At 37.1% G+C, this 15,565-nt stretch overlaps 1 protein-coding gene across 14 annotated transcripts in view; it reads right to left on the reverse strand.

The window, feature by feature from the left end:
• Positions 1-15,565, reverse strand: part of sash1a (SAM and SH3 domain containing 1a) — a 226,914-nt gene that overhangs the window by 61,271 nt on the left and 150,078 nt on the right. Inside the window, exon 1 of one of the 14 annotated variants that reach the window (XM_051875662.1) lies at positions 9,669-9,789. The exons of 12 other annotated variants lie outside the window; for them this stretch is intronic. The gene's annotated coding sequence lies outside the window, so the exon portion shown is untranslated. Of the gene's footprint in view, positions 1-9,668; positions 9,790-15,565 lie in introns of those variants that run through there. One more of the 14 variants, XM_051875664.1, reaches the window with a different exon arrangement.

Genomic DNA, 15,565 nt, shown 5'->3' on the forward strand with positions numbered 1-15,565 from the left:
ATGGGTTTTGCACAATGAGTTCCACAGTGAGGTTGATTACTCACTGACAAAGACTCACTGGGACATGCTCCAGAACCTGAATTACATATAGGCCTTCATTATTATTATTTTATATAGAACGTAAATATATGACAGACAGACAGACAGATCAATTGATCTATAGATAGATAGATAGATAGATAGATAGACAGACAGACAGTCAGACCAACCGACCTATCTGGTCCTATTGCTTTCTTTTATTTTCCCCTTCATTTAATTTATTTCACTGTTATGATACGTTCATTCAAGTTCGGAAGTGTAGTTTGCACTTTTAAGGAAACAGCTCCCCCTGGGGTCATAAATGCACACCCAGTGAAAACGCAGACGAACATTTTGTTGAGAATGTGGTATTTGTGGTGTAAGTGTCATTTTTTTCATTTTTCACCAACAAAATCAACAGCTCTAAACACACAAAATGTCTTTACCAGGCTGACCATAAAATCTCTCTGAGTTTACAGAACAAGAGTTTTACTGGTTACAACCATCATTTATAAAAAATAAAATAAAACAGACTCTACTCACATAAAACAAGACACAGTTGTTATTTCTAATAAGTTCACAGACAGATTAAACAGAGGTCCTTAAGTTTGTGGTTAGAGAACATGAACACTCAAATATGGGCTGCTGCAATGAAGTATTTGAGGTCAGACGCTCAGAACTGAATGGCAAACACACATTTGCATTTGTGAAACTCATTGCCCTTAAGCCAGTAGAGAGGAATCTGTTTTATAAAACATAGTTTTGATGTATCAAGCCAGTGCAAAATGCAGATAAACAAAGACCACACATTCTACCTGAGGGGGAACAGGTAACTATTACTGAATATGGAACTATTTATTTAACAATGATGTCTTTAATCAAGTTGCTGTAACTGTCATTATATCAAATTAATGCTTTGCAGCATTTGCTTACTTGTGGTGACAACTGCCTCCCATATCTTAGTTATTACTTTTATCTCTAGCCTTTTCTTAAATAAAAAGCCTAAAAACTAAAACAGCAAACTCTTCTTTTAAATAAATTATCATCACAACTAAACAAAATTAGTCATTTGACTTTCATATATAGTTTTGTTTTTTTGCTCGATTGCAGTCTTCAGTGTCACATGATCCATCAGAAAGCATGCTGATTTGGTGCTCAAGAAACATTTCATATTATTATCAATAGCTACGTTTACATGGACACTTTTTCCTTCAATCTGAATGAATTTGTTCCGATTGATGAATCCGAACGTAGTGTTTTACATGAGCACTAAATAAAGCAATCGGGTTGATGCGAACTTTTATATGTCACAAGCTTCTAGTCGGATTTAATCTTTTTACATGCGCACACTGCTCGAATATACAGAGTTTCCCGCTGTTGTTGTATACTAACCATCCTCCTTTTCTTTGTTTTAAAAAGCAAACTTAATATTTATCTATTTCGGGTCCTAATTATGCGATGACGAGCACAAGAACCGTTGAGTCGTGCTGCTTGTATTTATCAAGCAGTAAAAGCACCTTTTCCCAAGCCCAAAACCAATCGCCTGTGGATGAGAGTATAAAACAAGGACTGGTGGGACGCTATACTGCTCCATTTCACAGACGAAGAGTGAAAAGAGAATTTCAGAATGACAGGATACTCATTTATGACACTTTATTCAACGAGAAGAACAGCTCGTTCCGTGAGTCATATTACAAAAGGAATAAACCACTCCTTACAATCCGAATGAAATTGTTATCAGATTTGGCCAATTCATTCCGATTGATGTGGTTACATGTGAATTTTTCATTCCGATTGTACTACTAGTCTGATTGCAATCGGATTATTAGGGTCCATGTAAATGCAGCTAATGTTGAAAACATGCTGCTTAATATTTTTGTGGAAACCTTGATACATAGGATTCTTAGATTAAAAGAAAGTTCAAAAACAGCATTTATTTGATATAGCATTTTTTAGACAATGTAAAACAAAAAGTCTTTGCTGTTACTTTTCCATCCTGAATAGGAAAACAAACAAACAAAAACTCTTACTGAGTCTGACTCAAACTTTTGAAAGGTAGTATTGGTGCAATTGTTAATATCAGTAACGCACATTACACTGGAGAGAATCCAAAATCCAATGCACTTTCCTGCTTGTGTGCTAGTTGGCATCATCAGAAAGCTCCTACTCTATTTACTCAGGCAGACACCCTCTGAGCGTTTGATAATGCCTGGGGGAGAGACAGAGATGGGTTGGGCTTTGATTGCTTCTGGCTGCCTTTGAAAGCGTGTGGTGCAGGGCAGTTCAAGAGATCACAATCTATTCCACAATAAATCATCTGAACAGAGAGCCAGCCAAGATCAGCTCAAGACCTTCCTTATTAACTCAGTGCCAATGCTGATGTCAACTATGGATCAATTATGTCAAAGGTGAAGTGTGTATTTTTTTTTTTTTAATAATAAATACTTTCTCATATCTCAGTTTAATATGCTGAGGCAACTAAAGTAAGCCATTTCCCAAAACAGTCTCAACCAGTGGACTACCTGGTTGTCAAGTGATGGAAATCGGGCTGTGTTTAGGAAACCCTGTTTTTTGATATCTACAATATCATTATTTCAATAATATTATTTCATTCCAACAGACATTTTAAGCTCTTAAAAAAGATACAATGTGAACTGGATTTCATGGTGTGTAATGTGAATAGTAGCCGGGAAGTGAAAGTGAACGGTGTGTGTGTTTGGACTCCTGCTGCTGTGGGCAAGAAAAGAGGAAAACGAAAACAAGTCTTTTAATGGGCTGTTTCAATCTCCGCTCCCAAAACACCTATTCCCCCTCAGGTAGTCTTCCTCTATTAATATACTACTGCGGCCAGACGCCAACAAACATACTCACACACTGCAGCCCACTTAACTCGCCGCTGGGGGTGGAGGATGAAAGGGAAAAGAGTATATAGGTACAACTCTGCTGGCACTGATCAGGATGGGCTTGACTTTATGAGCCCCATTATCCAAGTTTTTAATGTGGGACTGATATTCATAAACACATCAAACTCAGCGGGAGCTTTCAGACACACAATTAGACCTGGCTGTTACAGCAGGCAGCAAAATAACAATCATTAGTCCACAGGGATGTAGATGCTGTGTCAACATCTTTGCAGTTACATGTGGTCCCACCTTGTGCGTGCATGTGCGTGTGTATAGATAAGCAACAATGTATCTGTCTTTTTACTGGAAAAATCCACGAATCATCAAAACACTGCTCTGCCAGATTACACAAAGTCTAAACTCCTTCAAATAAACGAACACTGGTTGTTATGTCTTCAAGGTCTTAACAGAAAGAGCACTTTTCAACATTAGGCCTTTTATTTTCAGTCTCTCTGGCAGGACTAAAGAGAACTGTGGCTGTCCTTATTTATTATCTTGTTGCAGTTTTTTTCCTATATTGATTGTATTTGTTTTTGAGCAAAACTGTGTCCACACAAAAATACAGTGTGGCCATAGTAGTCTGATTCATGAGAAAATGACTCTTATGAGCAGATTCTTTCAATGAATCATTTAAGACGAGAGCTCAGGGAGGTACCAATTTGAATCAGTATGACGAATCCTTTGCTGAATGAACTCATTGGATGCATCAGAGCAGTTACTAATCAACATCTAAATATCCATCTATCTTTCAGTCTATGTATTGTTCTGTCCGTCTATGTATCTTTCTGTCTGTCTACCAGTCTGTCTACCTATGTGTCTGTCTATCTATCTGTCAATCCATCAATCCTTTTAATATAGAGTATTACACATTAGACAGATAGGCAGATAGAGAGAGAGATGTGTGTCAGAGTGTCTGTCAATCTATCTAAGGGTCATTGACGAATAAAGTTTTTAAAAGTGTAAAAAAACAAACAAACAAAAAAAAAAAAAACATAATGGAGATATAATTAATTTTGAAGTTTTATTACATGTTAACAGTGAGATTATGTGGTTTTTGTAATCAGTTAACACTGCTTTTGTCATTTTTTACAAGATGGACAAAATTTGCCACCAAAAAAGTCATACGGTTTAATGAAAATTTCAGTTTTAACGAAATTACACTTTTGGTTACACTGAATGACGATATTTTCAAAAATACTAACAAGCTGATATCTAGCTAGCTAGCTAGTTAGCTTGCTAGATGGCTAACAAAAGGACAATCTAACATTTTATATTTAGTACAAGTTTTTACAATATTACAACATTTTCCATGTTTTATAGCGGTTATACCGAATGACATGATGTTTCGGGACATGCGTATGAGCAAGTGAAAACATTAATTTTCCAAATAGTTATGAGAGAGTTAGTTACTTTGCTTCATGACCATGTGGTTCTTTGCAGGTGTCTGAATGATGTCACATCCTGTCACATGATATTGACAACATGACTTGATCCAAAATGGTGGAATATTGGTTACTCCGAATAACATCAATGAAATTCATTTCGGACAATCTTTCTCATAACAAATCAATGACTTCTACACATAATTTTAATACCATTTTGCACTATATCATGCCAGAAATAAAAAAACAAACAAAAAAAACAAACATTTATTTCATTTTAAGACATTTTAATCACAAATGAAGTTGCTGTATTGGCCTTTGGACGGTTAAACCGAATGACCTTTTGACACTTCAGAATCTTTAAAATACCTTTATATGTAGCAAAATAAAACCTTTTGGATTCAATAAAAGAGATCAAGTTGTACTACCTTACATACTTTGGATGTCATATCTTTGTTTTTTATTATTAAAAAATGACCGTCACTTCATCGACCCCTAAACAGTTTTTGACCATTCAGTTTTTCTTGTACTAAATATATTGTATTGAACAATATAGACAGACAGACAGTGCTGATGAGACTTAAAAACTGGACCTAACTAAATTGTACAGTTCTGGAAGGCCGGACGGTCAAAAAATGTGTCAGGCAGGCAGGGCGGTCTCTGCTGGCAACACTGAGGCAGACAGATTCAGCATGGACCATTTCGAAAGCAAATTTTAAATCCAGACACACCTGTTATGCATATACTTACAAACACATATGCAAACACAGTGTGTGAGGAAAAAATTAGGAGTCCAGAATCAGAACTTAAGAATAAAATACATCTGCTAACAATACGAACTTGACATCACTAAAGCTTTCCCGATCTCTGTATCCTTGTATGTTTTTAAACAATACACATACATATGGCTTATTCTGATATTATTTTGTCACCATATCTTTCCACTATCCAATATAGTTATGCTATAAAAAAATCACTGCTGACACTGACACTGCATGGTATCCTCCACTGTATTTTTATCATGAAATCTGATGAAATAATGTGCGATAACCTGACATAACATATTACATTCTGTCTACCCCCATGGTTTGCCTGTGTAAGATGAAGGGATGTGTGTGTGTGTGTGTGTCTTTGTGTGTGAGGTACTGGTACAAGCCTGCGTGCTTGACTGCCACTACATGACACTGTTGTTGTGGCATGAGCTCATTACTGAACAGCATTTCTGTCAGTGAACGAAACAAAAGCCAGTCCTGTCTCTCTCATTCTACACACACATGCTCACTCGTATGGGCAGCATCAGAGCATTAGTGTGTGTGTGTGTGTGTGTGTGTGTGTGTAGTAAATGCTGTCAGAGTGTAAAAGGGTGGACAGCAGGAGAATGGGAGTGTCACACTTCATTGTCTTCACACGCATGTACAAGAGACGTGACTATATAGCACACACTCAACCAGTTTGTGATGTGACTATAAATATATATACACAATCATGAATATCGATGCACCACTTTCACACCATTTGGTAAAAATAATGCAAAGATGTTTTACGTATGAATGAAGTCACACATACACACCCTCACATGCACAATTTCATGGCTTTATGGTGTGCCACCGCTGCAGAACAGAAACACCCATGTACATCACTGATGTGGAATGAAGCGATATGATTGGCTTACAGTTCAATGACAAACTCCAGAAGATACTCTCACTGTAAAATAGTGCAGATAACAAAGTCACTAATATGCCACCAAAGAATCCTTCACACACAATCCAGCACACACTAGGAGATGTGTGTGTTTATAAGCCAGTGTGGTTCACTGCTGTTTGAGTCTCTGTAAAGCCTGATGTAAAGTTTGGATGAGGTCACCACACATCTGGAGAATGACACAGTTTTGAAACTCTATTCAGTGAACTAAAGCTTCTCTCCCCCACTGAACAAGAAACACTCAATTTCTTTCTCTCTCCACATACACATACTTTTACTAAGATACTTAAATGGGGACATACTGTAATCTCTTTATGTTTATAAACTAAGCAAATTAGCCTATAATTAGCCATTCAAGCCTTAAATAAGAGTTTTGTGGGAGAAAATATGCATATATATGCTTAATTATACAAGTTTAGGGTTGGTAAGATTTTGAAAAATGTTTTTGAAAGAAGTTTATGTTCACCAAGGCTGCATTTGTTTGATCAAAAATACAGTAAAAGCAGTAATACTGAGAAATATTATTACAATTTAAAAGAACTGTTTTCTGTTTAATATTGTTTATTTAATATTATTTATTGAATTTTCAGCAGTCATTACTCCAGTCTTCAGTGTCACATGATCCTTCAGAAATCACTCTAATATGCTGATTTGATGCTTAAGAAACATTTCTTAATATTATCAATGTTAAAAACAGTTGTGCTGCTTAATATTGTGTGGAAACCATGATATATTTTTTCATGTATAATTTGATGAAGAAAGTTCAGAAGAAGAGCAGCATAGATAGATAGATAGACAGACAGACAGACAGACAGACAGACAGACAGACAGACAGACAGATAGATAGATAGATAGATAGATAGATAGATAGATAGATAGATAGAGATAGATAGGAAAGGAAAGGAAAGTTTTGGTTTTGAAGGCTTTGTCAGTTAGTATCATTTAGTATGATTTATAAGTTGTTTTCCTCATGGGGACCAAAAAATATCCCCACAAGATAGGAAATACCTGGACCACACACACTTTTCCCAAAAATAGCATCCTTAAAATAATCCATAAATATGGTCTGCTCTGTTTGAGTGTGTGTGTGTGTGTGTGTCGTGTCTACAGCAGAGGAGGATTGGAGGCTTGATTATATGTTGTCTGCTACTCCTGTATTATTGGAAATGACATCATCCGGTTGATGTTTGGGTTAAAACACAATATCTACAATGTATAATTACAAAAAAAAAAAAAAACCCGTAAAGCTATGAATATAACTACAGCAATGTAGGAAAATCACACAGGCACCCATACAAGAGTCACCAAGAGTGGCTGTTAGCAGGTTGCTATGTGGTTGCTAGGGTGTTCTGGGCAGTTGCTATATCGTTTCTTGCCCAAAAAGAGTGCAGAGCACATCCCCAAGATATTCTAGATTCAGCTCAGGTCCCTTCTTCAAAGTTTGTGTGTGTGTGTAGCTGTTGTAGAGAAAATTGTAAGTCAATGATTTAGAAAAGTAATAGCATAGCACACCTCTCCTCAAAAAGCCACATGGTTTGAGATATCTTTTATGTCACAAACATTGTGGGATGTACTGAACTGAAATACTTAGGATTAGAGGTTTGTCCAAATCCCTAACCATAAGTATGAGCAATAATAATAGTGATGCTTGCTTTAGCAAAACCAACTAATAAACATTCATGCACATGACTCTGACAGAGGACAAGCTGTCATCAAGCTGTGTATATTACTACAGCTTTGAAGAAACAGATACAGGTAATCAGTAATGCAAACACAGATGCGCTGCTCCCTCAGGCCACGTGCACATGTCTCTGCATGCAGAACAATAAATCCCAACATATTCAAAAGAGGAGACTCCACAATGCAGGGAACAGCCGGCGAACAGGTACTGGCTACTATCGTCATGGCAACACACAGCTCTGATCACGATGGGATACCAGTTATGATGATTTCAGTTATGAAACTACCAAATCACTGCCACTCTCTTTCTCTCACTTCATGTAGTTTGCGGAGTGTTTCTGACTTCTGCAAGCTATTCGATTCCTCTCTCCCTCCCTAAGTCTCTCCTTTCTATTTTGATCCTGAATTGATCCAGATGCTGCTGGACGTCTTCCAGACAGGAAGTCAAACACAAGGGCCTTTGTATATGTGTATGTGTGTGTGTCTGAATGCTTGTTAGTGAAATTTCATTGTCAGTTCAAGAGCTGTCGTCACAACACAAACATAACTTATTGTCTAACTTCCTTTCCTGCTTGAATCCAAACAGTTATCACGTGTGGCTATACATGAATGTGCGTCCCACAGCTTCATTGTGTCCGTTCCTGTGCTTTGCCTTTGCTTCTCCTAGATGTTCCTGTGTGTCAACAGTGAAAATCAAATTTTTGTGCAGTCTTTTTGGTCTGTGTATCTTTAGCTGGAGATCTGTTGGTGTTGTACTGTATGAACGGCTTTTGTTGCTTGTAATGAAATGAGATAAATATATAAATTGAGTTTCTTGTGTGCCAAACACCCATTCCTCATAATTCTTTCACTTTCATTCCTACACTCTAAAAAATGCTGGGTTAAAAACAACCCAAGTTGGGCTGAAAAAGGACAAACCCAGCGATTGGGTTGTTTTAACCCAGCAGTTGGGTTAAATGTTTGCCCAACATGCTGGACAGTTTTATTTAACTCAATTATTGTTTAAAAATACTACTGTTCAAAAGTATGGGGACGATAAGATTTTTTAAAAGTTTTTAAAAGAAGTCTCGTTACTAGGCAACTTAATATATTTTAAAATGTTATTTATTCCTATGACGGCAAAGCTAAATTTTCTTATTATTATCAATGTTGAAAAAAAATTCAAAAATGTTTTTTTGATGAAAGGAAAGTGGAATAGAACAGCATTTATTTGAATTAGATTTTTTTGTAACAATGTAAAAGCCTGTTTTTTATGTTTGTTTGCTATGTGTTGAATAACCTAACAGCCCTAAAAAAAAAAAATGAAATTGAAATCTGAAATTGTTCAAAGAATGTTCTTGGTTAAATACAAATAGGCCTACCACATAATAATATTTTGTCCCTTAGTTTCTAAAAACAATGGAAATCCATGGGACAGTTATAGTACATTTGCCCCATAGACGTCCATTGTAAGCATTACTGTCAACATTACTTTTTGTTAACATTATTGTTATTACCAACTTAAGGATGAGAACAGAAATTGACATTTTCTGTGGTAACTGACAACATGCCACAGATATTGTTCATAGAACTTGTCTTTGTATATTCCATAAGAGCAGACACAGCTAATGACAGGGGGGGGGGAGAGAGAGAGAGAGAGAGAGAGAGAGAGAGAGAGAGAGAGAGAGAGAGAGAGAGAGATGGAGCAGACCGCTACATCACTGAACAACGTCATTTTGCTGCACTGAATACAACTTACACTTCGAAAAAATGCTAACAAACTGAAATTATGTATTATGTATGAAGTGTAAGTATGACATGTGAGAGCAAAACTCTCCAACTTTCTATGACTCTCTATTGTTTCCAAACTACGAATGTTAACAGCCTACTATTATATCTGCCAGAGTGCTTCAACTCAACTAGAAGTTAATCTCTTGAGAATATTCAAATATTAATATTAAAAACAAACTGTAAACTTTTCCAGTGGAGTTTAAAAAGGACTCACCGGTGTAACTGAGATCCGTGCTGTAATGTCACTCAGAATAGACAGGTCTCCCTCCTTCTTTCTTTGTCTTTCTTTATTTCTTTTTCTGTTCTATAGCTCTCTAAACCTCCCTCCTCTTTTCCAAGTTCCCTCCTCCCTCAGTACAGCTTCCTCCACGCCTGCTCTCTCTCTCTCTTAGTACAGTGGGGAATTAGAACAATGCATGGCAGCAGAGGAGAGCTGGAATCAGGGTGACCATATATAAGCCACCACAGAATAATCCTCTCAGGTTATCAACAAATCAGCACATACACAAGCACATTTCTCAGCTGCAAGGGGTCTTAAAGTTGTAACAATAAGTATGCACACACACATCCATACAGACCACAGCTGTGTTCCCAATGGAAAGAGAGCTGCAGCGAAACAGTGTAACTGGGTTCAGTTGGGCTCCGTGCTGATTGGCTCCAGTGGGATGACTGGCGTTTCCTGTTACTGTTAACCACTGCCAGCATCCTCCCTCAAACTTTAGAACACAGCCCAAAGGCAAATACACACACATCTCTCTTTCTCTTTCTCACTGAAGAACTCTCATGTATACATGACCCACATACAGAGAAGGGGAAGAGTAAGAGAAAGTATGATATTGCAAGCGGGAAAACCAGCAGTTGCTGAAGCGAGTCACAGTACAGATTATTAAATAAAAAATAAAGAGTAAATGCGCTGTTAAATAAATGAAATAAGTAAATAAACAAACATTTAAAAAAAGAAAAGGAAGACAAGATATGAATGAAATCTTTCAAATCATTTGGTTTACTTTTCTAAACAACTTCACATGATGGATGCTCTAATGAGTAGAAAAATACCATAGACTTACATGAAGGAGGGATCCAAGCCATTTATAGGGACCAGAATATCATAGATTCTTGGGAATATGCTCTTTTTAAACCCCTAGCAACCACTAAGCAATGACCTGTGTGTATTTGTTAGATCACACATACACACAGATCATTGCTTGGTGGTTGCTATTATTTATATAATTTTGTTATTTTTGCATTTTATTTATTTTATCCTTTCTCTGGCCACCCACTGAGACACTGATTGATGGGTATTTCAAACATTTCAGATAATATGAGAGAATGACTACATGTCTATCACAATCTTGGTCCCATGCCATGAGTAAACCATTTTGGAAATAACATAAAATGTACAAAATGAGGTGAAATGATCCAATAATGATCCAATTTACAGAATGAGTACATTTGTAAAAGTACTTCAATCACATCTTATCTGCTTTTTACTGAAGCACATTTGCTTCTCCTGGATGATTTGAAGAAGCTCCAGTAAAACAGCCAGAAAAAAAAGTGAGCATTTTGTGTAATTGCAGGGAAAGAGAACAGTGGTTTCGAGTAATCCGGCCAAGAGAAAAGTTTGCTCTTTCAAGGAATGCTGAGAGTCATCCCATGAATTATGGGTAATAATAGCATTTCTATGCACTAGTTTAGATTTAAACCTCTCTTCCAGTCTGGTATTAAGATGCTCTCCAGTCAATCCTGGCTCCTCTATGTCTACAGATCTAAACAGAAACAGCACGGAACAATACTGACATTAGCATCTAACCTGATTTTACTGAGCACTGTTGAACTATCAACTGGACGATGTACAGCTCAAGTCGTCACAATAAGCTAGTCCAATCAAATCAATGAAAACTAAATGTCTGTAATGGGAATGGTGATAAATAACATTAATTAGATGTGTAAGCATGTGAATATATATTATATAGGGACATACAATCATACAATACCATAAGACCAGTGAAAGAGGATATATAAGAGGAATTTACTTCCCTTTCTCTAACATATAGGGACATACAACAGATTTCTATTGTTGAATTGTTCTATATTGATTCTATATAGATTCTATTCTGTTTTTCCCCATCTACGGCTGTCCTTAAATGTCCCCAAACTATTGCCAAGAACACACACATATACACACAGAATCTTAGAGTGTATTCATTCGATACCCCTGCGTTTTTAGTCCTCATTTGAACAAAAGCTCTCATCAAATTTAAACAAGCTTCTGTCCTACTTACCGCAATTTATATGTAAATGAGTGTGTGTGTGTGCACGTGTGTGTTTGATCGGAAGACTGACTAGGTTAGGTTTGACAAACTGTACGTGTGGTAATTGTGTTCATTCTGCAGTGTGTACCTAAGTGTCTACGTGAGGGATATGTAAACACTGATGTTAATGTATGCATGTGTGAATTCCCTGACTGAACCAACAAAGTCCTCTCCACTCGTACTGTCTCTCTTTAACGACAAGCACTGATTGGCTTTTGTTTCTAACAGCAGGAGTGGTGCAGATGACTGAAAGATGGAGAGAGGGAGAGAGGGAGGGAGAGAGAGAGAGAGAGAGAGAGAGAGAGAGAGAGAAATGTGGCACTAGGTGGCAGCAGAGTATTAAGAAAATGAGGACACTAAGTTAAATGACTAACACACATATCCCAACATCCCTTTGATCATGAATTCAAACCAGTAACCAAACATTTCCTACAGCTGCTGTTTATCATACTGTCATATATATTATAAAGTGCATTTAATAATACATAAACATTATGCCTGATGAACATAAAGAGGACAGAGTTTATGGATCATTAGTGTAACAAATATATACATAAAGTGGCAAATGAATACCAATCAATATTTCTGACTGCTGATATTTCACACAAACTTTGACCTCAGACAAAGTGTGACCTATCTAGGCATGACAGTTTCCCATGAAGAGCAATGTGTTTGTTCACACTGAACACAAACCTGCTGTGTGAAAGTGACAATAACAAGATCAGTTCGATGTTTAATGTACGGTAATGAGGAACAGGGTTTTGGACTAACACACTGAGATTTTCAGTACAGTGTCGCACAAACAGAAACCCAGCAAACGGTCGTGTTTGTTAAGGTAGGACAGGTTAGGGTTTGTCTCACTGAAGTAACAGTAATTAACAGTACCTAAAATAACATTAATATACATTAATAAATAAATGGCCATGTACTGTGTCAGCTACTTGTGTGATCAAATCTGTGGGTTTTAACTGAATGCTTCAGACTCTGAATCTCAGACAGCATTCGAGAGACAGAGCAAGACAAAGTGAGATAAAGTGAGAGAGACCGGGGAAGAAGTATTGCCATCTGTCTCTACCTGTCTGTGATTACCAGAAGCAGGCAGACAGAAGAGATCTCCAGAGGGATGAGACGATGGATAGAGGAAGAATTGGGAGGTAAAGGGTGAGAGTCAGGGGAAGAATAAAGGACTGGAATGAAGTGAGGGATGATTTAGAGAGGCGTGAGAGAGAGAGAGACTCTCCTGAGGATGAGCGTGAATGGTCTATCAGTCAGACTGGAGGAAGAGAGAGAAGGATGGAGTGTGAGAGAGAAGACATCATTTAAACTTAAACTTAAAGTCTCTGGCTCAATCCTAAGTGTATTAACTGGCCAATATAGTATGCATGATTAATAAGATCGTCCTAAACCATTGTCCAGTCAAAATAGTATGTGTTTTAACAGAACCACCAAACCAACACAGAAACAATGGCTTAACCAATGATGTGCTGGTTTTGGGGCGGGGCTATCTGTTTAGCTGACCAATGAAAGAAGGAAGGGCGTGCCTGGGAACCCGGTTTTAAAACTCACTTTCTTACTATAAACTCAGTGACCTTATAACTTGAAAAAAAAGTAAAAGGCCCAAAATCTCTCAGAAAGACAGAAGAAGAAAAAGAATGAAAAGTGATTCCAGATTTTATAACACCACCTCAAAGAAATCAGAACTTACAGTATGAGCAAACACACACACACACACACACACACACACACATACACACACACACACACACACACACACACACTCGTCTTATCAATCTCATCTAGGTCCTTGAAAGTGACAGTTTTGTCAAAACCCAATTTCATGTAGGATGATAAAAATAAATTCCATCAAATGAGTGTGGGAGAGTGTGCGTGTGTGAGCGTGTGTGCGCGTGTGTGTGTGAAGAGCAGCTCAGACTGTAATTGTAGGTGGTGAGTGTGTGTGCGTGTTATAAAATATGGATGCCATTGTTCAGCAGTGGTGGTGTTCTCCATGAGTGATTTTAATTACAGATGGAGGGATAAACTGGCCTGAAAGACTGGACTCCGGACACACACACACACACACACACACACACACACACACACACACGCATACTCCACTAGCCAGCATGATGATGGATGACATGACATTAAAACAAGACAGGGCTAAAGCCTCTTTTAGGGTGAAAAAAAAAAAATGAATGGAAAGGTAAGCCTTAGGTTAAGAAAAGAAAAAGGAAACAATACCAATATAGAATTATTATAGTCTACCATATAAAGGGATGGGGGGGTGTGCACGTGGGGTTTCTACTAATTAATGAAAATCTTGTTCATTTTGAAAATGTTTTATAATAAAGCCTTAAGCAACTCAGTGGCCCAGAAATTCCAATTAATAGAGACTCTCTCTCCTTCTATTTTTCCCTTCACTGACAGACTTGCTGTATTTCATTCAATGAGCAATGAAAACAACTACTACTAGGAAGAAAACAGAGTTACAATTAATGTATAGGTCTATATTCTTTTTACCCTCACATAAATACCAACAAATATCCATTGATTTAGACCTATGTATGTCATTAAGAAATGCAACACACCTCAGAGAGACTCAACCTTTTTGTTGGCTCCCATCAGAAACCAAACTCAGCTCCAGATATGAAAGCAGGGCCTTTATTAGATGTGTGACACTGGAGCCGAGCATGACAGCCCTGTCAGTGGTAAAACCATTAGGCTGACTGACAGCGAAATGAGACTATATTTCAGAAGCACTTCATTTAAATCAAGTGTAGTCTATGGCTCCCACAATGCTTTGTGTCAGCAATTCCTAATGTACAAGGATATTACCCATCATAACTGAGGCCTTACAGGGAAAGCAGCGGATTCAGAAATGCAAAACATTTTCTTCAGTTTTCCCCAAAAACTATGGCTTTAAGTTGTAAGTAACTGTATGCTGTATGAGTAGTGTTTATTAAAAAAAAGCATACATGAGTTTATCTATTACTTATCATAGTCAGACATAAATGAAAACATTTTCATTATCATAAAACACAAAAAGTGTCTGTGTCTTTGTGTGTCTGTCAGAGACCAAGCCAGACTATCAATGTGGCTTCAAAAGATGTATATAGTGCGTGCAGAATTATTAGGTACATTGATTTTCTGATCATATGTTTTTTTCCAGGAACATCTTACCAATTCCAAACCACATTAATCTTAATAACTACTATTACTTTTGTATTTAATCATTTATAAGTGATATATAATTGTTCATGAAGGCTGGAAATGAAAAACGCCTTATATTAAGATGTGCAGAATTATTAGGTATGTTTTTTTTTTTTTTTTACAGATAAAATGAGCCAAAAAAGACATTTAACTCAGACTTAAAAGTCAAAATTACTAAATGCCCATGAGAAGTATTGAATGCAATACTAGAAATTGCAGTTAATGCATGACCATTGGACAGTGAAATGCTCACTGGGTCAGCAGAGTCAGACAAAAACAGGTGGAAAAGAAAAGACACGTGTTAACTGCAAAGAATTAAGAATTAAGGTGAAGAATTAAGTGTGAAACCATCAGGAACCCTTTAGTCTCCAGCACCACCATTTTCCAGAACAGCAACCTACCTGGAGTCTCCAGAAGTGCAAGGTGTCAGAATCTCAGAGACACTTAATAAGAATCAAAAACTGAAGTGTTGTAAAATACTTGAAGACTGTTTTTTATAGGCCTTTTATAGAAAATCAACGTACCTAAAAATTCTGCATGTACTGTAGAATATCATAGATATCACACAAAACTATTAATTATACTA

This window comes from Ctenopharyngodon idella, chromosome 20, assembly GCF_019924925.1.
Source record: "Ctenopharyngodon idella isolate HZGC_01 chromosome 20, HZGC01, whole genome shotgun sequence".
NCBI lineage: Eukaryota > Metazoa > Chordata > Actinopteri > Cypriniformes > Xenocyprididae > Ctenopharyngodon > Ctenopharyngodon idella.